A 23026-nucleotide genomic window follows, 5' to 3' on the forward strand; every position below is an offset into this window, starting at 1 on the left:
AGTGTATGGCATTTCCTTCCCCTTGCCCCAGGCACCTGGGAGCATGTCTGCCCGTGGAGAAAGACTTTCCCGTGGGAAGCCGGGTTTTGTCAAACGGGACCCAGTGCTCTGCTCCTCTCTTTTCACTCCTGCTGCCAGAAGCCCAGGGAGGATGGGAGGGCTTAGAACATGGCTGGGCACTGTGGTTTCTTCCAGAGAAGTGGAGGGCATTTGCTTTACCTTGCCACAACCACTTGGGATAGGGTCTGCACCTCAGGAAAACTGTCTCCGTGGGAATCCGGCTTTTTGCAAAGGGGTCTCAGGGCCATGGGCCTCGCTGTCCCTCCGGCTCCCCAAAGCACAGGGACGAGGTGAGGGTCTTAGACCATGCCTGGGCAATGTTGTTTCTTACACCTGGGTGTGTGGCATTTTGTTGAGCTGGCTACCCCCACTTGGGATAGGTGTTCCACAGTAAGCACCTATTGTTCGACGGAAGCCGTTTTTGCCCCAGGCGTCTCCGGGCTGTGTTCGTTGGGGTTGAACTGCTGCTAGCAAAACCGCCGTTTTGAGGGAAGGGTTCAGACTGTGCCTGGGCCCTGTGGTCTCTTCCAGGTCAGTGTATGGCATTTCCTTCCCCTTGCCCCAGGCACCTGGGAGCATGTCTGCACGTGGAGAAAGACTTTCCCGTGGGAAGCCGGGTTTTGTCAAACGGGACCCAGTGCTCTGCTCCTCTCTTTTCACTCCTGCTGCCAGAAGCCCAGGGAGGATGGGAGGGCCTAGAACATGGCTGGGCACTGTGGTTTCTTCCAGAGAAGTGGAGGGCATTTGCTTTACCTTGCCACAACCACTTGGGATAGGGTGTGCACCTCAGGAAAACTGTTTCCGTGGGAAGCCGGCTTTTTGTAAAGGGGTCTCAGGGCCGTGGGCCTCGCTGTCCCTCCGGCTCCCCAAAGCACAGGGACGAGGTGAGGGGCTTAGACCATGCCTGGGCAATGTTGTTTCTTACACCTGGGTGTGTGGCATTTTGTTGAGCTGGCTACCCCCACTTGGGATAGGTGTTCCACAGCAAGCACCTATTGTTCGTCGGAAGCCGTTTTTGCCCCAGGGGTCTCGGGGCTGTGTTCGTTGGGGTTGAACTCCTGCTAGCAAAACCGCCGAGTTGAGGGAAGGGTTCAGACTGTGCCTGGGCCCTGTGGTCTCTTCCAGGTCAGTGTATGGCATTTCCTTCCCCTTGCCCCAGGCACCTGGGAGCATGTCTGCCCGTGGAGAAAGACTTTCCCGTGGGAAGCCGGGTTTTGTCAAACGGGACCCAGTGCTCTGCTCCTCTCTTTTCACTCCTGCTGCCAGAAGCCCAGGGAGGATGGGAGGGCTTAGAACATGGCTGGGCACTGTGGTTTCTTCCAGAGAAGTGGAGGGCATTTGCTTTACCTTGCCACAACCACTTGGGATAGGGTCTGCACCTCAGGAAAACTGTCTCCGTGGGAATCCGGCTTTTTGCAAAGGGGTCTCAGGGCCATGGGCCTCGCTGTCCCTCCGGCTCCCCAAAGCACAGGGACGAGGTGAGGGTCTTAGACCATGCCTGGGCAATGTTGTTTCTTACACCTGGGTGTGTGGCATTTTGTTGAGCTGGCTACCCCCACTTGGGATAGGTGTTCCACAGTAAGCACCTATTGTTCGACGGAAGCCGTTTTTGCCCCAGGCGTCTCCGGGCTGTGTTCGTTGGGGTTGAACTGCTGCTAGCAAAACCGCCGGGTTGAGGGAAGGGTTCAGACTGTGCCTGGGCCCTGTGGTCTCTTCCAGGTCAGTGTATGGCATTTCCTTCCCCTTGCCCCAGGCACCTGGGAGCATGTCTGCACGTGGAGAAAGACTTTCCCGTGGGAAGCCGGGTTTTGTCAAACGGGACCCAGTGCTCTGCTCCTCTCTTTTCACTCCTGCTGCCAGAAGCCCAGGGAGGATGGGAGGGCCTAGAACATGGCTGGGCACTGTGGTTTCTTCCAGAGAAGTGGAGGGCATTTGCTTTACCTTGCCACAACCACTTGGGATAGGGTGTGCACCTCAGGAAAACTGTTTCCGTGGGAAGCCGGCTTTTTGCAAAGGGGTCTCAGGGCCGTGGGCCTCGCTGTCCCTCCGGCTCCCCAAAGCACAGGGACGAGGTGAGGGGCTTAGACCATGCCTGGGCAATGTTGTTTCTTACACCTGGGTGTGTGGCATTTTGTTGAGCTGGCTACCCCCACTTGGGATAGGTGTTCCACAGCAAGCACCTATTGTTCGTCGGAAGCCGTTTTTGCCCCAGGGGTCTCCGGGCTGTGTTCGTTGGGGTTGAACTCCTGCTAGCAAAACCGCCGGGTTGAGGGAAGGGTTCAGACTGTGCCTGGGCCCTGTGGTCTCTTCCAGGTCAGTGTATGGCATTTCCTTCCCCTTGCCCCAGGCACCTGGGAGCATGTCTGCACGTGGAGAAAGACTTTCCCGTGGGAAGCCGGTTTTTGTCAAACGGGTCCCAGTGCTCTGCTCCTCTCTTTTCACTCCTGCTGCCAGAAGCCCAGGGAGGATGGGAGGGCCTAGAACATGGCTGGGCACTGTGGTTTCTTCCAGAGAAGTGGAGGGCATTTGCTTTACCTTGCCACAACCACTTGGGATAGGGTCTGCACCTCAGGAAAACTGTCTCCGTGGGAAGCCGGCTTTTTGCAAAGGGGTCTCAGGGCCTAGTGCCTCGGCTGTCCCTCCGGCTCCCCAAAGCACAGGGACGAGGTGAGGGGCTTAGACCATGCCTGGGCAATGTTGTTTCTTACACCTGGGTGTGTGGCATTTTGTTGAGCTGGCTACCCCCACTTGGGATAGGTGTTCCACAGCAAGCACCTATTGTTCGTAGGAAGCCGTTTTTGCCCCAGGGGTCTCCGGGCTGTTTTCGTTGGGGTTGAACTCCTGCTAGCAAAACCGCCGGGTTGAGGGAAGGGTTCAGACTGTGCCTGGGCCCTGTGGTCTCTTCCAGGTCAGTGTATGGCATTTCCTTCCCCTTGCCCCAGGCACCTGGGAGCATGTCTGCACGTGGAGAAAGACTTTCCCGTGGGAAGCCGGGTTTTGTCAAACGGGTCCCAGTGCTCTGCTCCTCTCTTTTCACTCCTGCTGCCAGAAGCCCAGGGAGGATGGGAGGGCCTAGAACATGGCTGGGCACTGTGGTTTCTTCCAGAGAAGTGGAGGGCATTTGCTTTACCTTGCCACAACCACTTGGGATAGGGTCTGCACCTCAGGAAAACTGTCTCCGTGGGAAGCCGGCTTTTTGCAAAGGGGTCTCAGGGCCGAGTGCCTCGGCTGTCCCTCCGGCTCCCCAAAGCACAGGGACGAGGTGAGGGGCTTAGACCATGCCTGGGCAATGTTGTTTCTTACACCTGGGTGTGTGGCATTTTGTTGAGCTGGCTACCCCCACTTGGGATAGGTGTTCCACAGAAAGCACCTATTGTTCGTCGGAAGCCGTTTTTGCCCCAGGGGTCTCCGGGCTGTGTTCGTTGGGGTTGAACTCCTGCTAGCAAAACCGCCGGGTTGAGGGAAGGGTTCAGACTGTGCCTGGGCCCTGTGGTCTCTTCCAGGTCAGTGTATGGCATTTCCTTCCCCTTGCCCCAGGCACCTGGGAGCATGTCTGCACGTGGAGAAAGACTTTCCCGTGGGAAGCCGGGTTTTGTCAAACGGGTCCCAGTGCTCTGCTCCTCTCTTTTCACTCCTGCTGCCAGAAGCCCAGGGAGGATGGGAGGGCCTAGAACATGGCTGGGCACTGTGGTTTCTTCCAGAGAAGTGGAGGGCATTTGCTTTACCTTGCCACAACCACTTGGGATAGGGTCTGCACCTCAGGAAAACTGTCTCCGTGGGAAGCCGGCTTTTTGCAAAGGGGTCTCAGGGCCGAGTGCCTCGGCTGTCCCTCCGGCTCCCCAAAGCACAGGGACGAGGTGAGGGGCTTAGACCATGCCTGGGCAATGTTGTTTCTTACACCTGGGTGTGTGGCATTTTGTTGAGCTGGCTACCCCCACTTGGGATAGGTGTTCCACAGCAAGCACCTATTGTTCGTCGGAAGCCGTTTTTGCCCCAGGGGTCTCGGGGCTGTGTTCGTTGGGGTTGAACTCCTGCTAGCAAAACCGCCGAGTTGAGGGAAGGGTTCAGACTGTGCCTGGGCCCTGTGGTCTCTTCCAGGTCAGTGTATGGCATTTCCTTCCCCTTGCCCCAGGCACCTGGGAGCATGTCTGCCCGTGGAGAAAGACTTTCCCGTGGGAAGCCGGGTTTTGTCAAACGGGACCCAGTGCTCTGCTCCTCTCTTTTCACTCCTGCTGCCAGAAGCCCAGGGAGGATGGGAGGGCTTAGAACATGGCTGGGCACTGTGGTTTCTTCCAGAGAAGTGGAGGGCATTTGCTTTACCTTGCCACAACCACTTGGGATAGGGTCTGCACCTCAGGAAAACTGTCTCCGTGGGAATCCGGCTTTTTGCAAAGGGGTCTCAGGGCCATGGGCCTCGCTGTCCCTCCGGCTCCCCAAAGCACAGGGACGAGGTGAGGGTCTTAGACCATGCCTGGGCAATGTTGTTTCTTACACCTGGGTGTGTGGCATTTTGTTGAGCTGGCTACCCCCACTTGGGATAGGTGTTCCACAGTAAGCACCTATTGTTCGACGGAAGCCGTTTTTGCCCCAGGCGTCTCCGGGCTGTGTTCGTTGGGGTTGAACTGCTGCTAGCAAAACCGCCGGGTTGAGGGAAGGGTTCAGACTGTGCCTGGGCCCTGTGGTCTCTTCCAGGTCAGTGTATGGCATTTCCTTCCCCTTGCCCCAGGCACCTGGGAGCATGTCTGCACGTGGAGAAAGACTTTCCCGTGGGAAGCCGGGTTTTGTCAAACGGGACCCAGTGCTCTGCTCCTCTCTTTTCACTCCTGCTGCCAGAAGCCCAGGGAGGATGGGAGGGCCTAGAACATGGCTGGGCACTGTGGTTTCTTCCAGAGAAGTGGAGGGCATTTGCTTTACCTTGCCACAACCACTTGGGATAGGGTGTGCACCTCAGGAAAACTGTTTCCGTGGGAAGCCGGCTTTTTGCAAAGGGGTCTCAGGGCCGTGGGCCTCGCTGTCCCTCCGGCTCCCCAAAGCACAGGGACGAGGTGAGGGGCTTAGACCATGCCTGGGCAATGTTGTTTCTTACACCTGGGTGTGTGGCATTTTGTTGAGCTGGCTACCCCCACTTGGGATAGGTGTTCCACAGCAAGCACCTATTGTTCGTCGGAAGCCGTTTTTGCCCCAGGGGTCTCCGGGCTGTGTTCGTTGGGGTTGAACTCCTGCTAGCAAAACCGCCGGGTTGAGGGAAGGGTTCAGACTGTGCCTGGGCCCTGTGGTCTCTTCCAGGTCAGTGTATGGCATTTCCTTCCCCTTGCCCCAGGCACCTGGGAGCATGTCTGCACGTGGAGAAAGACTTTCCCGTGGGAAGCCGGGTTTTGTCAAACGGGTCCCAGTGCTCTGCTCCTCTCTTTTCACTCCTGCTGCCAGAAGCCCAGGGAGGATGGGAGGGCCTAGAACATGGCTGGGCACTGTGGTTTCTTCCAGAGAAGTGGAGGGCATTTGCTTTACCTTGCCACAACCACTTGGGATAGGGTCTGCACCTCAGGAAAACTGTCTCCGTGGGAAGCCGGCTTTTTGCAAAGGGGTCTCAGGGCCGAGTGCCTCGGCTGTCCCTCCGGCTCCCCAAAGCACAGGGACGAGGTGAGGGGCTTAGACCATGCCTGGGCAATGTTGTTTCTTACACCTGGGTGTGTGGCATTTTGTTGAGCTGGCTACCCCCACTTGGGATAGGTGTTCCACAGCAAGCACCTATTGTTCGTCGGAAGCCGTTTTTGCCCCAGGGGTCTCCGGGCTGTGTTCGTTGGGGTTGAACTCCTGCTAGCAAAACCGCCGAGTTGAGGGAAGGGTTCAGACTGTGCCTGGGCCCTGTGGTCTCTTCCAGGTCAGTGTATGGCATTTCCTTCCCCTTGCCCCAGGCACCTGGGAGCATGTCTGCACGTGGAGAAAGACTTTCCCGTGGGAAGCCGGGTTTTGTCAAACGGGACCCAGTGCTCTGCTCCTCTCTTTTCACTCCTGCTGCCAGAAGCCCAGGGAGGATGGGAGGGCTTAGAACATGGCTGGGCACTGTGGTTTCTTCCAGAGAAGTGGAGGGCATTTGCTTTACCTTGCCACAACCACTTGGGATAGGGTCTGCACCTCAGGAAAACTGTCTCCGTGGGAATCCGGCTTTTTGCAAAGGGGTCTCAGGGCCATGGGCCTCGCTGTCCCTCCGGCTCCCCAAAGCACAGGGACGAGGTGAGGGGCTTAGACCATGCCTGGGCAATGTTGTTTCTTACACCTGGGTGTGTGGCATTTTGTTGAGCTGGCTACCCCCACTTGGGATAGGTGTTCCACAGCAAGCACCTATTGATCGTCGGAAGCCGTTTTTGCCCCAGGGGTCTCCGGGCTGTGTTCGTTGGGGTTGAACTCCTGCTAGCAAAACCGCCGGGTTGAGGGAAGGGTTCAGACTGTGCCTGGGCCCTGTGGTCTCTTCCAGGTCAGTGTATGGCATTTCCTTCCCCTTGCCACAGGCACCTGGGAGCATGTCTGCACGTGGAGAAAGACTTTCCCGTGGGAAGACGGGTTTTGCCAAACGGGTCCCAGTGCTCTGCGCCTCTCTTTTCACTCCTGCTGCCAGAAGCCCAGGGAGGATGGGAGGGCCTAGAACATGGCTGGGCACTGTGGTTTCTTCCAGAGAAGTGGAGGGCATTTGCTTTACCTTGCCACAACCACTTGGGATAGGGTCTGCACCTCAGGAAAACTGTCTCCGTGGGAAGCCGGCTTTTTGCAAAGGGGTCTCAGGGCCGTGAGCCTCGGCTGTCCCTCCGGCTCCCCAAAGCACAGGGACGAGGTGAGGGTCTTAGACCATGCCTGGGCAATGTTGTTTCTTACACCTGGGTGTGTGGCATTTTGTTGAGCTGGCTACCCCCACTTGGGATAGGTGTTCCACAGTAAGCACCTATTGTTCGACGGAAGCCGTTTTTGCCCCAGGCGTCTCCGGGCTGTGTTCGTTGGGGTTGAACTGCTGCTAGCAAAACCGCCGGGTTGAGGGAAGGGTTCAGACTGTGCCTGGGCCCTGTGGTCTCTTCCAGGTCAGTGTATGGCATTTCCTTCCCCTTGCCCCAGGCACCTGGGAGCATGTCTGCACGTGGAGAAAGACTTTCCCGTGGGAAGCCGGGTTTTGTCAAACGGGACCCAGTGCTCTGCTCCTCTCTTTTCACTCCTGCTGCCAGAAGCCCAGGGAGGATGGGAGGGCTTAGAACATGGCTGGGCACTGTGGTTTCTTCCAGAGAAGTGGAGGGCATTTGCTTTACCTTGCCACAACCACATGGGATAAGGTGTGCACCTCAGGAAAACTGTTTCCGTGGGAAGCCGGCTTTTTGCAAAGGGGTCTCAGGGCCGTGGGCCTCGGCTGTCCCTCCGGCTCCCCAAAGCACAGGGACGAGGTGAGGGGCTTAGACCATGCCTGGGCAATGTTGTTTCTTACACCTGGGTGTGTGGCATTTTGTTGAGCTGGCTACCCCCACTTGGGATAGGTGTTCCACAGCAAGCACCTATTGATCGTCGGAAGCCGTTTTTGCCCCAGGGGTCTCCGGGCTGTGTTCGTTGGGGTTGAACTCCTGCTAGCAAAACCGCCGGGTTGAGGGAAGGGTTCAGACTGTGCCTGAGCCCTGTGGTCTCTTCCAGGTCAGTGTATGGCATTTCCTTCCCCTTGCCACAGGCACCTGGGAGCATGTCTGCACGTGGAGAAAGACTTTCCCGTGGGAAGCCGGGTTTTGTCAAACGGGACCCAGTGCTCTGCTCCTCTCTTTTCACTCCTGCTGCCAGAAGCCCAGGAAGAATGGGAGGGCCTAGAACATGGCTGGGCACTGTGGTTTCTTCCAGAGAAGTGGAGGGCATTTGCTTTACCTTGCCACAACCACTTGGGATAGGGTCTGCACCTCAGGAAAACTGTCTCCGTGGGAAGCCGGCTTTTTGCAAAGGGGTCTCAGGGCCTAGTGCCTCGGCTGTCCCTCCGGCTCCCCAAAGCACAGGGACGAGGTGAGGGGCTTAGACCATGCCTGGGCAATGTTGTTTCTTACACCTGGGTGTGTGGCATTTTGTTGAGCTGGCTACCCCCACTTGGGATAGGTGTTCCACAGCAAGCACCTATTGTTCGTCGGAAGCCGTTTTTGCCCCAGGGGTCTCCGGGCTGTTTTCGTTGGGGTTGAACTCCTGCTAGCAAAACCGCCGGGTTGAGGGAAGGGTTCAGACTGTGCCTGGGCCCTGTGGTCTCTTCCAGGTCAGTGTATGGCATTTCCTTCCCCTTGCCCCAGGCACCTGGGAGCATGTCTGCACGTGGAGAAAGACTTTCCCGTGGGAAGCCGGGTTTTGTCAAACGGGTCCCAGTGCTCTGCTCCTCTCTTTTCACTCCTGCTGCCAGAAGCCCAGGGAGGATGGGAGGGCCTAGAACATGGCTGGGCACTGTGGTTTCTTCCAGAGAAGTGGAGGGCATTTGCTTTACCTTGCCACAACCACTTGGGATAGGGTCTGCACCTCAGGAAAACTGTCTCCGTGGGAAGCCGGCTTTTTGCAAAGGGGTCTCAGGGCCGAGTGCCTCGGCTGTCCCTCCGGCTCCCCAAAGCACAGGGACGAGGTGAGGGGCTTAGACCATGCCTGGGCAATGTTGTTTCTTACACCTGGGTGTGTGGCATTTTGTTGAGCTGGCTACCCCCACTTGGGATAGGTGTTCCACAGCAAGCACCTATTGTTCGTCGGAAGCCGTTTTTGCCCCAGGGGTCTCCGGGCTGTGTTCGTTGGGGTTGAACTCCTGCTAGCAAAACCGCCGGGTTGAGGGAAGGGTTCAGACTGTGCCTGGGCCCTGTGGTCTCTTCCAGGTCAGTGTATGGCATTTCCTTCCCCTTGCCCCAGGCACCTGGGAGCATGTCTGCACGTGGAGAAAGACTTTCCCGTGGGAAGCCGGGTTTTGTCAAACGGGTCCCAGTGCTCTGCTCCTCTCTTTTCACTCCTGCTGCCAGAAGCCCAGGGAGGATGGGAGGGCCTAGAACATGGCTGGGCACTGTGGTTTCTTCCAGAGAAGTGGAGGGCATTTGCTTTACCTTGCCACAACCACTTGGGATAGGGTCTGCACCTCAGGAAAACTGTCTCCGTGGGAAGCCGGCTTTTTGCAAAGGGGTCTCAGGGCCGAGTGCCTCGGCTGTCCCTCCGGCTCCCCAAAGCACAGGGACGAGGTGAGGGGCTTAGACCATGCCTGGGCAATGTTGTTTCTTACACCTGGGTGTGTGGCATTTTGTTGAGCTGGCTACCCCCACTTGGGATAGGTGTTCCACAGCAAGCACCTATTGTTCGTCGGAAGCCGTTTTTGCCCCAGGGGTCTCGGGGCTGTGTTCGTTGGGGTTGAACTCCTGCTAGCAAAACCGCCGAGTTGAGGGAAGGGTTCAGACTGTGCCTGGGCCCTGTGGTCTCTTCCAGGTCAGTGTATGGCATTTCCTTCCCCTTGCCCCAGGCACCTGGGAGCATGTCTGCCCGTGGAGAAAGACTTTCCCGTGGGAAGCCGGGTTTTGTCAAACGGGACCCAGTGCTCTGCTCCTCTCTTTTCACTCCTGCTGCCAGAAGCCCAGGGAGGATGGGAGGGCTTAGAACATGGCTGGGCACTGTGGTTTCTTCCAGAGAAGTGGAGGGCATTTGCTTTACCTTGCCACAACCACTTGGGATAGGGTCTGCACCTCAGGAAAACTGTCTCCGTGGGAATCCGGCTTTTTGCAAAGGGGTCTCAGGGCCATGGGCCTCGCTGTCCCTCCGGCTCCCCAAAGCACAGGGACGAGGTGAGGGTCTTAGACCATGCCTGGGCAATGTTGTTTCTTACACCTGGGTGTGTGGCATTTTGTTGAGCTGGCTACCCCCACTTGGGATAGGTGTTCCACAGTAAGCACCTATTGTTCGACGGAAGCCGTTTTTGCCCCAGGCGTCTCCGGGCTGTGTTCGTTGGGGTTGAACTGCTGCTAGCAAAACCGCCGGGTTGAGGGAAGGGTTCAGACTGTGCCTGGGCCCTGTGGTCTCTTCCAGGTCAGTGTATGGCATTTCCTTCCCCTTGCCCCAGGCACCTGGGAGCATGTCTGCACGTGGAGAAAGACTTTCCCGTGGGAAGCCGGGTTTTGTCAAACGGGACCCAGTGCTCTGCTCCTCTCTTTTCACTCCTGCTGCCAGAAGCCCAGGGAGGATGGGAGGGCCTAGAACATGGCTGGGCACTGTGGTTTCTTCCAGAGAAGTGGAGGGCATTTGCTTTACCTTGCCACAACCACTTGGGATAGGGTGTGCACCTCAGGAAAACTGTTTCCGTGGGAAGCCGGCTTTTTGCAAAGGGGTCTCAGGGCCGTGGGCCTCGCTGTCCCTCCGGCTCCCCAAAGCACAGGGACGAGGTGAGGGGCTTAGACCATGCCTGGGCAATGTTGTTTCTTACACCTGGGTGTGTGGCATTTTGTTGAGCTGGCTACCCCCACTTGGGATAGGTGTTCCACAGCAAGCACCTATTGTTCGTCGGAAGCCGTTTTTGCCCCAGGGGTCTCCGGGCTGTGTTCGTTGGGGTTGAACTCCTGCTAGCAAAACCGCCGGGTTGAGGGAAGGGTTCAGACTGTGCCTGGGCCCTGTGGTCTCTTCCAGGTCAGTGTATGGCATTTCCTTCCCCTTGCCACAGGCACCTGGGAGCATGTCTGCACGTGGAGAAAGACTTTCCCGTGGGAAGCCGGTTTTTGTCAAACGGGTCCCAGTGCTCTGCTCCTCTCTTTTCACTCCTGCAGCCAGAAGCCCAGGGAGGATGGGAGGGCCTAGAACATGGCTGGGCACTGTGGTTTCTTCCAGAGAAGTGGAGGGCATTTGCTTTACCTTGCCACAACCACTTGGGATAGGGTCTGCACCTCAGGTAAACTGTCTCCGTGGGAAGCTGGCTTTTTGCAAAGGGGTCTCAGGGCCTAGTGCCTCGGCTGTCCCTCCGGCTCCCCAAAGCACAGGGACGAGGTGAGGGGCTTAGACCATGCCTGGGCAATGTTGTTTCTTACACCTGGGTGTGTGGCATTTTGTTGAGCTGGCTACCCCCACTTGGGATAGGTGTTCCACAGCAAGCACCTATTGTTCGTCGGAAGCCGTTTTTGCCCCAGGGGTCTCCGGGCTGTGTTCGTTGGGGTTGAACTCCTGCTAGCAAAACCGCCGGGTTGAGGGAAGGGTTCAGACTGTGCCTGGGCCCTGTGGTCTCTTCCAGGTCAGTGTATGGCATTTCCTTCCCCTTGCCCCAGGCACCTGGGAGCATGTCTGCACGTGGAGAAAGACTTTCCCGTGGGAAGCCGGGTTTTGTCAAACGGGTCCCAGTGCTCTGCTCCTCTCTTTTCACTCCTGCTGCCAGAAGCCCAGGGAGGATGGGAGGGCCTAGAACATGGCTGGGCACTGTGGTTTCTTCCAGAGAAGTGGAGGGCATTTGCTTTACCTTGCCACAACCACTTGGGATAGGGTCTGCACCTCAGGAAAACTGTCTCCGTGGGAAGCCGGCTTTTTGCAAAGGGGTCTCAGGGCCGAGTGCCTCGGCTGTCCCTCCGGCTCCCCAAAGCACAGGGACGAGGTGAGGGGCTTAGACCATGCCTGGGCAATGTTGTTTCTTACACCTGGGTGTGTGGCATTTTGTTGAGCTGGCTACCCCCACTTGGGATAGGTGTTCCACAGCAAGCACCTATTGTTCGTCGGAAGCCGTTTTTGCCCCAGGGGTCTCCGGGCTGTGTTCGTTGGGGTTGAACTCCTGCTAGCAAAACCGCCGAGTTGAGGGAAGGGTTCAGACTGTGCCTGGGCCCTGTGGTCTCTTCCAGGTCAGTGTATGGCATTTCCTTCCCCTTGCCCCAGGCACCTGGGAGCATGTCTGCACGTGGAGAAAGACTTTCCCGTGGGAAGCCGGGTTTTGTCAAACGGGACCCAGTGCTCTGCTCCTCTCTTTTCACTCCTGCTGCCAGAAGCCCAGGGAGGATGGGAGGGCTTAGAACATGGCTGGGCACTGTGGTTTCTTCCAGAGAAGTGGAGGGCATTTGCTTTACCTTGCCACAACCACTTGGGATAGGGTCTGCACCTCAGGAAAACTGTCTCCGTGGGAATCCGGCTTTTTGCAAAGGGGTCTCAGGGCCATGGGCCTCGCTGTCCCTCCGGCTCCCCAAAGCACAGGGACGAGGTGAGGGGCTTAGACCATGCCTGGGCAATGTTGTTTCTTACACCTGGGTGTGTGGCATTTTGTTGAGCTGGCTACCCCCACTTGGGATAGGTGTTCCACAGCAAGCACCTATTGTTCGTCGGAAGCCGTTTTTGCCCCAGGGGTCTCCGGGCTGTGTTCGTTGGGGTTGAACTCCTGCTAGCAAAACCGCCGGGTTGAGGGAAGGGTTCAGACTGTGCCTGGGCCCTGTGGTCTCTTCCAGGTCAGTGTATGGCATTTCCTTCCCCTTGCCACAGGCACCTGGGAGCATGTCTGCACGTGGAGAAAGACTTTCCCGTGGGAAGACGGGTTTTGTCAAACGGGTCCCAGTGCTCTGCGCCTCTCTTTTCACTCCTGCTGCCAGAAGCCCAGGGAGGATGGGAGGGCCTAGAACATGGCTGGGCACTGTGGTTTCTTCCAGAGAAGTGGAGGGCATTTGCTTTACCTTGCCACAACCACTTGGGATAGGGTCTGCACCTCAGGAAAACTGTCTCCGTGGGAAGCCGGCTTTTTGCAAAGGGGTCTCAGGGCCGTGAGCCTCGGCTGTCCCTCCGGCTCCCCAAAGCACAGGGACGAGGTGAGGGTCTTAGACCATGCCTGGGCAATGTTGTTTCTTACACCTGGGTGTGTGGCATTTTGTTGAGCTGGCTACCCCCACTTGGGATAGGTGTTCCACAGTAAGCACCTATTGTTCGACGGAAGCCGTTTTTGCCCCAGGCGTCTCCGGGCTGTGTTCGTTGGGGTTGAACTGCTGCTAGCAAAACCGCCGGGTTGAGGGAAGGGTTCAGACTGTGCCTGGGCCCTGTGGTCTCTTCCAGGTCAGTGTATGGCATTTCCTTCCCCTTGCCCCAGGCACCTGGGAGCATGTCTGCACGTGGAGAAAGACTTTCCCGTGGGAAGCCGGGTTTTGTCAAACGGGACCCAGTGCTCTGCTCCTCTCTTTTCACTCCTGCTGCCAGAAGCCCAGGGAGGATGGGAGGGCTTAGAACATGGCTGGGCACTGTGGTTTCTTCCAGAGAAGTGGAGGGCATTTGCTTTACCTTGCACAACCACTTGGGATAAGGTGTGCACCTCAGGAAAACTGTTTCCGTGGGAAGCCGGCTTTTTGCAAAGGGGTCTCAGGGCCGTGGGCCTCGGCTGTCCCTCCGGCTCCCCAAAGCACAGGGACGATGTGAGGGGCTTAGACCATGCCTGGGCAATGTTGTTTCTTACACCTGGGTGTGTGGCATTTTGTTGAGCTGGCTACCCCCACTTGGGATAGGTGTTCCACAGCAAGCACCTATTGATCGTCGGAAGCCGTTTTTGCCCCAGGGGTCTCCGGGCTGTGTTCGTTGGGGTTGAACTCCTGCTAGCAAAACCGCCGGGTTGAGGGAAGGGTTCAGACTGTGCCTGGGCCCTGTGGTCTCTTCCAGGTCAGTGTATGGCATTTCCTTCCCCTTGCCACAGGCACCTGGGAGCATGTCTGCACGTGGAGAAAGACTTTCCCGTGGGAAGACGGGTTTTGCCAAACGGGTCCCAGTGCTCTGCGCCTCTCTTTTCACTCCTGCTGCCAGAAGCCCAGGGAGGATGGGAGGGCCTAGAACATGGCTGGGCACTGTGGTTTCTTCCAGAGAAGTGGAGGGCATTTGCTTTACCTTGCCACAACCACTTGGGATAGGGTCTGCACCTCAGGAAAACTGTCTCCGTGGGAAGCCGGCTTTTTGCAAAGGGGTCTCAGGGCCGTGAGCCTCGGCTGTCCCTCCGGCTCCCCAAAGCACAGGGACGAGGTGAGGGTCTTAGACCATGCCTGGGCAATGTTGTTTCTTACACCTGGGTGTGTGGCATTTTGTTGAGCTGGCTACCCCCACTTGGGATAGGTGTTCCACAGTAAGCACCTATTGTTCGACGGAAGCCGTTTTTGCCCCAGGCGTCTCCGGGCTGTGTTCGTTGGGGTTGAACTGCTGCTAGCAAAACCGCCGGGTTGAGGGAAGGGTTCAGACTGTGCCTGGGCCCTGTGGTCTCTTCCAGGTCAGTGTATGGCATTTCCTTCCCCTTGCCCCAGGCACCTGGGAGCATGTCTGCACGTGGAGAAAGACTTTCCCGTGGGAAGCCGGGTTTTGTCAAACGGGACCCAGTGCTCTGCTCCTCTCTTTTCACTCCTGCTGCCAGAAGCCCAGGGAGGATGGGAGGGCTTAGAACATGGCTGGGCACTGTGGTTTCTTCCAGAGAAGTGGAGGGCATTTGCTTTACCTTGCCACAACCACTTGGGATAGGGTCTGCACCTCAGGAAAACTGTCTCCGTGGGAAGCCGGCTTTTTGCAAAGGGGTCTCCGGGCCGAGTGCCTCGGCTGTCCCTCCGGCTCCCCAAAGCACAGGGACGAGGTGAGGGGCTTAGACCATGCCTGGGCAATGTTGTTTCTTACACCTGGGTGTGTGGCATTTTGTTGAGCTGGCTACCCCCACTTGGGATAGGTGTTCCACAGCAAGCACCTATTGTTCGTCGGAAGCCGTTTTTGCCCCAGGGGTCTCCGGGCTGTGTTCGTTGGGGTTGAACTCCTGCTAGCGAAACCGCCGGGTTGAGGGAAGGGTTCAGACTGTGCCTGGGCCCTGTGGTCTCTTCCAGGTCAGTGTATGGCATTTCCTTCCCCTTGCCACAGGCACCTGGGAGCATGTCTGCACGTGGAGAAAGACTTTCCCGTGGGAAGCTGGTTTTTGTCAAACGGGTCCCAGTGCTCTGCTCCTCTCTTTTCACTCCTGCTGCCAGAAGCCCAGGGAGGATGGGAGGGCCTAGAACATGGCTGCGCACTGTGGTTTCTTCCAGAGAAGTGGAGGGCATTTGCTTTACCTTGCCACAACCACTTGGGATAGGGTCTGCACCTCAGGAAAACTGTCTCCGTGGGAAGCCGGCTTTTTGCAAAGGGGTCTCAGGGCCTAGTGCCTCGGCTGTCCCTCCGGCTCCCCAAAGCACAGGGACGAGGTGAGGGGCTTAGACGATGCCTGGGCAATGTTGTTTCTTACACCTGGGTGTGTGGCATTTTGTTGAGCTGGCTACCCCCACTTGGGATAGGTGTTCCACAGCAAGCACCTATTGTTCGTCGGAAGCCGATTTTGCCCCAGGGGTCTCCGGGCTGTGTTCGTTGGGGTTGAACTCCTGCTAGCAAAACCGCCGGGTTGAGGGAAGGGTTCAGACTGTGCCTGGGCCCTGTGGTCTCTTCCAGGTCAGTGTATGGCATTTCCTTCCCCTTGCCCCAGGCACCTGGGAGCATGTCTGCACGTGGAGAAAGACTTTCCCGTGGGAAGCCGGTTTTTGTCAAACGGGTCCCAGTGCTCTGCTCCTCTCTTTTCACTCCTGCTGCCAGAAGCCCAGGGAGGATGGGAGGGCCTAGAACATGGCTGGGCACTGTGGTTTCTTCCAGAGAAGTGGAGGGCATTTGCTTTACCTTGCCACAACCACTTGGGATAGGGTCTGCACCTCAGGAAAACTGTCTCCGTGGGAAGCCGGCTTTTTGCAAAGGGGTCTCAGGGCCGAGTGCCTCGGCTGTCCCTCCGGCTCCCCAAAGCACAGGGACGAGGTGAGGGGCTTAGACCATGCCTGGGCAATGTTGTTTCTTACACCTGGGTGTGTGGCATTTTGTTGAGCTGGCTACCCCCACTTGGGATAGGTGTTCCACAGCAAGCACCTATTGTTCGTCGGAAGCCGTTTTTGCCCCAGGGGTCTCCGGGCTGTGTTCGTTGGGGTTGAACTCCTGCTAGCAAAACCGCCGGGTTGAGGGAAGGGTTCAGACTGTGCCTGGGCCCTGTGGTCTCTTCCAGGTCAGTGTATGGCATTTCCTTCCCCTTGCCCCAGGCACCTGGGAGCATGTCTGCACGTGGAGAAAGACTTTCCCGTGGGAAGCCGGGTTTTGTCAAACGGGTCCCAGTGCTCTGCTCCTCTCTTTTCACTCCTGCTGCCAGAAGCCCAGGGAGGATGGGAGGGCCTAGAACATGGCTGGGCACTGTGGTTTCTTCCAGAGAAGTGGAGGGCATTTGCTTTACCTTGCCACAACCACTTGGGATAGGGTCTGCACCTCAGGAAAACTGTCTCCGTGGGAAGCCGGCTTTTTGCAAAGGGGTCTCAGGGCCGAGTGCCTCGGCTGTCCCTCCGGCTCCCCAAAGCACAGGGACGAGGTGAGGGGCTTAGACCATGCCTGGGCAATGTTGTTTCTTACACCTGGGTGTGTGGCATTTTGTTGAGCTGGCTACCCCCACTTGGGATAGGTGTTCCACAGCAAGCACCTATTGTTCGTCGGAAGCCGTTTTTGCCCCAGGGGTCTCCGGGCTGTGTTCGTTGGGGTTGAACTCCTGCTAGCAAAACCGCCGAGTTGAGGGAAGGGTTCAGACTGTGCCTGGGCCCTGTGGTCTCTTCCAGGTCAGTGTATGGCATTTCCTTCCCCTTGCCCCAGGCACCTGGGAGCATGTCTGCACGTGGAGAAAGACTTTCCCGTGGGAAGCCGGGTTTTGTCAAACGGGACCCAGTGCTCTGCTCCTCTCTTTTCACTCCTGCTGCCAGAAGCCCAGGGAGGATGGGAGGGCTTAGAACATGGCTGGGCACTGTGGTTTCTTCCAGAGAAGTGGAGGGCATTTGCTTTACCTTGCCACAACCACTTGGGATAGGGTCTGCACCTCAGGAAAACTGTCTCCGTGGGAATCCGGCTTTTTGCAAAGGGGTCTCAGGGCCATGGGCCTCGCTGTCCCTCCGGCTCCCCAAAGCACAGGGACGAGGTGAGGGGCTTAGACCATGCCTGGGCAATGTTGTTTCTTACACCTGGGTGTGTGGCATTTTGTTGAGCTGGCTACCCCCACTTGGGATAGGTGTTCCACAGCAAGCACCTATTGTTCGTCGGAAGCCGTTTTTGCCCCAGGGGTCTCCGGGCTGTGTTCGTTGGGGTTGAACTCCTGCTAGCAAAACCGCCGGGTTGAGGGAAGGGTTCAGACTGTGCCTGGGCCCTGTGGTCTCTTCCAGGTCAGTGTATGGCATTTCCTTCCCCTTGCCACAGGCACCTGGGAGCATGTCTGCACGTGGAGAAAGACTTTCCCGTGGGAAGACGGGTTTTGTCAAACGGGTCCCAGTGCTCTGCGCCTCTCTTTTCACTCCTGCTGCCAGAAGCCCAGGGAGGATGGGAGGGCCTAGAACATGGCTGGGCACTGTGGTTTCTTCCAGAGAAGTGGAGGGCATTTGCTTTACCTTGCCACAACCACTTGGGATAGGGTCTGCACCTCAGGAAAACTGTCTCCGTGGGAATCCGGCTTTTTGCAAAGGGGTCTCAGGGCCATGGGCCTCGCTGTCCCTCCGGCTCCCCAAAGCACAGGGACGAGGTGAGGGGCTTAGACCATGCCTGGGCAATGTTTTTTCTTACACCTGGGTGTGTGGCATTTTGTTGAGCTGGCTACCCCCACTTGGGATAGGTGTTCCACAGCAAGCACCTATTGTTCGACGGAAGCCGTTTTTGCCCCAGGCGTCTCCGGGCTGTGTTCGTTGGGGTTGAACTGCTGCTAGCAAAACCGCCGGGTTGAGGGAAGGGTTCAGACTGTGCCTGGGCCCTGTGGTCTCTTCCAGGTCAGTGTATGGCATTTCCTTCCCCTTGCCCCAGGCACCTGGGAGCATGTCTGCACGTGGAGAAAGACTTTCCCGTGGGAAGCCGGGTTTTGTCAAACGGGACCCAGTGCTCTGCTCCTCTCTTTTCACTCCTGCTGCCAGAAGCCCAGGGAGGATGGGAGGGCTTAGAACATGGCTGGGCACTGTGGTTTCTTCCAGAGAAGTGGAGGGCATTTGCTTTACCTTGCCACAACCACTTGGGATAAGGTGTGCACCTCAGGAAAACTGTTTCCGTGGGAAGCCGGCTTTTTGCAAAGGGGTCTCAGGGCCGTGGGCCTCGGCTGTCCCTCCGGCTCCCCAAAGCACAGGGACGAGGTGAGGGGCTTAGACCATGCCTGGGCAATGTTGTTTCTTACACCTGGGTGTGTGGCATTTTGTTGAGCTGGCTACCCCCACTTGGGATAGGTGTTCCACAGCAAGCACCTATTGATCGTCGGAAGCCGTTTTTGCCCCAGGGGTCTCCGGGCTGTGTTCGTTGGGGTTGAACTCCTGCTAGCAAAACCGCCGGGTTGAGGGAAGGGTTCAGACTGTGCCTGAGCCCTGTGGTCTCTTCCAGGTCAGTGTATGGCATTTCCTTCCCCTTGCCACAGGCACCTGGGAGCATGTCTGCACGTGGAGAAAGACTTTCCCGTGGGAAGCCGGGTTTTGTCAAACGGGACCCAGTGCTCTGCTCCTCTCTTTTCACTCCTGCTGCCAGAAGCCCAGGAAGAATGGGAGGGCCTAGAACATGGCTGGGCACTGTGGTTTCTTCCAGAGAAGTGGAGGGCATTTGCTTTACCTTGCCACAACCACTTGGGATAGGGTCTGCACCTCAGGAAAACTGTCTCCGTGGGAAGCCGGCTTTTTGCAAAGGGGTCTCAGGGCCGAGTGCCTCGGCTGTCCCTCCGGCTCCCCAAAGCACAGGGACGAGGTGAGGGGCTTAGACCATGCCTGGGCAATGTTGTTTCTTACACCTGGGTGTGTGGCATTTTGTTGAGCTGGCTACCCCCACTTGGGATAGGTGTTCCACAGCAAGCACCTATTGTTCGTCGGAAGCCGTTTTTGCCCCAGGGGTCTCCGGGCTGTGTTCGTTGGGGTTGAACTCCTGCTAGCAAAACCGCCGGGTTGAGGGAAGGGTTCAGACTGTGCCTGGGCCCTGTGGTCTCTTCCAGGTCAGTGTATGGCATTTCCTTCCCCTTGCCCCAGGCACCTGGGAGCATGTCTGCACGTGGAGAAAGACTTTCCCGTGGGAAGCCGGGTTTTGTCAAACGGGACCCAGTGCTCTGCTCCTCTCTTTTCACTCCTGCTGCCAGAAGCCCAGGGAGGATGGGAGGGCTTAGAACATGGCTGGGCACTGTGGTTTCTTCCAGAGAAGTGGAGGGCATTTGCTTTACCTTGCCACAACCACTTGGGATAGGGTGTGCACCTCAGGAAAACTGTTTCCGTGGGAAGCCAGCTTTTTGCAAAGGGGTCTCAGGGCCGTGGGCCTCGCTGTCCCTCCGGCTCCCCAAAGCACAGGGACGAGGTGAGGGGCTTAGACCATGCCTGGGCAATGTTGTTTCTTACACCTGGGTGTGTGGCATTTTGTTGAGCTGGCTACCCCCACTTGGGATAGGTGTTCCACAGCAAGCACCTATTGTTCGTCGGAAGCCGTTTTTGCCCCAGGGGTCTCCGGGCTGTGTTCGTTGGGGTTGAACTCCTGCTAGCAAAACCGCCGGGTTGAGGGAAGGGTTCAGACTGTGCCTGGGCCCTGTGGTCTCTTCCAGGTCAGTGTATGGCATTTCCTTCCCCTTGCCCCAGGCACCTGGGAGCATGTCTGCACGTGGAGAAAGACTTTCCCGTGGGAAGCCGGGTTTTGTCAAACGGGACCCAGTGCTCTGCTCCTCTCTTTTCACTCCTGCTGCCAGAAGCCCAGGGAGGATGGGAGGGCTTAGAACATGGCTGGGCACTGTGGTTTCTTCCAGAGAAGTGGAGGGCATTTGCTTTACCTTGCCACAACCACTTTGGATAGGGTGTGCACCTCAGGAAAACTGTTTCCGTGGGAAGCCGGCTTTTTGCAAAGGGGTCTCAGGGCCGTGGGCCTCGCTGTCCCTCCGGCTCCCCAAAGCACAGGGACGAGGTGAGGGGCTTAGACCATGCCTGGGCAATGTTGTTTCTTACACCTGGGTGTGTGGCATTTTGTTCAGCTGGCTACCCCCACTTGGGATAGGTGTTCCACAGCAAGCACCTATTGTTCGTCGGAAGCCGTTTTTGCCCCAGGGGTCTCCGGGCTGTGTTCGTTGGGGTTGAACTCCTGCTAGCAAAACCGCCGGGTTGAGGGAAGGGTTCAGACTGTGCCTGGGCCCTGTGGTCTCTTCCAGGTCAGTGTATGGCATTTCCTTCCCCTTGCCACAGGCACCTGGGAGCATGTCTGCACGTGGAGAAAGACTTTCCCGTGGGAAGACGGGTTTTGTCAAACGGGTCCCAGTGCTCTGCTCCTCTCTTTTCACTCCTGCTGCCAGAAGCCCAGGGAGGATGGGAGGGCTTAGAACATGGCTGGGCACTGTGGTTTCTTCCAGAGAAGTGGAGGGCATTTGCTTTACCTTGCCACAACCACTTGGGATAAGGTGTGCACCTCAGGAAAACTGTTTCCGTGGGAAGCCGGCTTTTTGCAAAGGGGTCTCAGGGCCGTGGGCCTCGGCTGTCCCTCCGGCTCCCCAAAGCACAGGGACGAGGTGAGGGGCTTAGACCATGCCTGGGCAATGTTGTTTCTTACACCTGGGTGTGTGGCATTTTGTTGAGCTGGCTACCCCCACTTGGGATAGGTGTTCCACAGCAAGCACCTATTGATCGTCGGAAGCCGTTTTTGCCCCAGGGGTCTCCGGGCTGTGTTCGTTGGGGTTGAACTCCTGCTAGCAAAACCGCCGGGTTGAGGGAAGGGTTCAGACTGTGCCTGAGCCCTGTGGTCTCTTCCAGGTCAGTGTATGGCATTTCCTTCCCCTTGCCACAGGCACCTGGGAGCATGTCTGCACGTGGAGAAAGACTTTCCCGTGGGAAGCCGGGTTTTGTCAAACGGGACCCAGTGCTCTGCTCCTCTCTTTTCACTCCTGCTGCCAGAAGCCCAGGAAGAATGGGAGGGCCTAGAACATGGCTGGGCACTGTGGTTTCTTCCAGAGAAGTGGAGGGCATTTGCTTTACCTTGCCACAACCACTTGGGATAGGGTCTGCACCTCAGGAAAACTGTCTCCGTGGGAAGCCGGCTTTTTGCAAAGGGGTCTCAGGGCCGAGTGCCTCGGCTGTCCCTCCGGCTCCCCAAAGCACAGGGACGAGGTGAGGGGCTTAGACCATGCCTGGGCAATGTTGTTTCTTACACCTGGGTGTGTGGCATTTTGTTGAGCTGGCTACCCCCACTTGGGATAGGTGTTCCACAGCAAGCACCTATTGTTCGTCGGAAGCCGTTTTTGCCCCAGGGGTCTCCGGGCTGTGTTCGTTGGGGTTGAACTCCTGCTAGCAAAACCGCCGGGTTGAGGGAAGGGTTCAGACTGTGCCTGGGCCCTGTGGTCTCTTCCAGGTCAGTGTATGGCATTTCCTTCCCCTTGCCCCAGGCACCTGGGAGCATGTCTGCACGTGGAGAAAGACTTTCCCGTGGGAAGCCGGGTTTTGTCAAACGGGACCCAGTGCTCTGCTCCTCTATTTTCACTCCTGCTGCCAGAAGCCCAGGGAGGATGGGAGGGCTTAGAACATGGCTGGGCACTGTGGTTTCTTCCAGAGAAGTGGAGGGCATTTGCTTTACCTTGCCACAACCACTTGGGATAGGGTGTGCACCTCAGGAAAACTGTTTCCGTGGGAAGCCGGCTTTTTGCAAAGGGGTCTCAGGGCCGTGGGCCTCGCTGTCCCTCCGGCTCCCCAAAGCACAGGGACGAGGTGAGGGGCTTAGACCATGCCTGGGCAATGTTGTTTCTTACACCTGGGTGTGTGGCATTTTGTTGAGCTGGCTACCCCCACTTGGGATAGGTGTTCCACAGCAAGCACCTATTGTTCGTCGGAAGCCGTTTTTGCCCCAGGGGTCTCCGGGCTGTGTTCGTTGGGGTTGAACTCCTGCTAGCAAAACCGCCGGGTTGAGGGAAGGGTTCAGACTGTGCCTGGGCCCTGTGGTCTCTTCCAGGTCAGTGTATGGCATTTCCTTCCCCTTGCCCCAGGCACCTGGGAGCATGTCTGCACGTGGAGAAAGACTTTCCCGTGGGAAGCCGGGTTTTGTCAAACGGGACCCAGTGCTCTGCTCCTCTCTTTTCACTCCTGCTGCCAGAAGCCCAGGGAGGATGGGAGGGCTTAGAACATGGCTGGGCACTGTGGTTTCTTCCAGAGAAGTGGAGGGCATTTGCTTTACCTTGCCACAACCACTTTGGATAGGGTGTGCACCTCAGGAAAACTGTTTCCGTGGGAAGCCGGCTTTTTGCAAAGGGGTCTCAGGGCCGTGGGCCTCGCTGTCCCTCCGGCTCCCCAAAGCACAGGGACGAGGTGAGGGGCTTAGACCATGCCTGGGCAATGTTGTTTCTTACACCTGGGTGTGTGGCATTTTGTTGAGCTGGCTACCCCCACTTGGGATAGGTGTTCCACAGCAAGCACCTATTGTTCGTCGGAAGCCGTTTTTGCCCCAGGGGTCTCCGGGCTGTGTTCGTTGGGGTTGAACTCCTGCTAGCAAAACCGCCGGGTTGAGGGAAGGGTTCAGACTGTGCCTGGGCCCTGTGGTCTCTTCCAGGTCAGTGTATGGCATTTCCTTCCCCTTGCCACAGGCACCTGGGAGCATGTCTGCACGTGGAGAAAGACTTTCCCGTGGGAAGCCGGGTTTTGTCAAACGGGTCCCAGTGCTCTGCTCCTCTCTTTTCACTCCTGCTGCCAGAAGCCCAGGGAGGATGGGAGGGCCTAGAACATGGCTGGGCACTGTGGTTTCTTCCAGAGAAGTGGAGGGCATTTGCTTTACCTTGCCACAACCACTTGGGATAGGGTCTGCACCTCAGGAAAACTGTCTCCGTGGGAGGCCGGCTTTTTGCAAAGGGGTCTCAGGGCCGTGTGCCTCGGCTGTCCCTCCGGCTCCCCAAAGCACAGGGACGAGGTGAGGGGCTTAGACCATGCCTGGGCAATGTTGTTTCTTACACCTGGGTGTGTGGCATTTTGTTGAGCTGGCTACCCCCACT

This window comes from Ursus arctos, unplaced genomic scaffold (genome assembly GCF_023065955.2).
Source record: "Ursus arctos isolate Adak ecotype North America unplaced genomic scaffold, UrsArc2.0 scaffold_5, whole genome shotgun sequence".
In the NCBI taxonomy this organism is placed as follows: Eukaryota; Metazoa; Chordata; class Mammalia; order Carnivora; family Ursidae; genus Ursus; species Ursus arctos.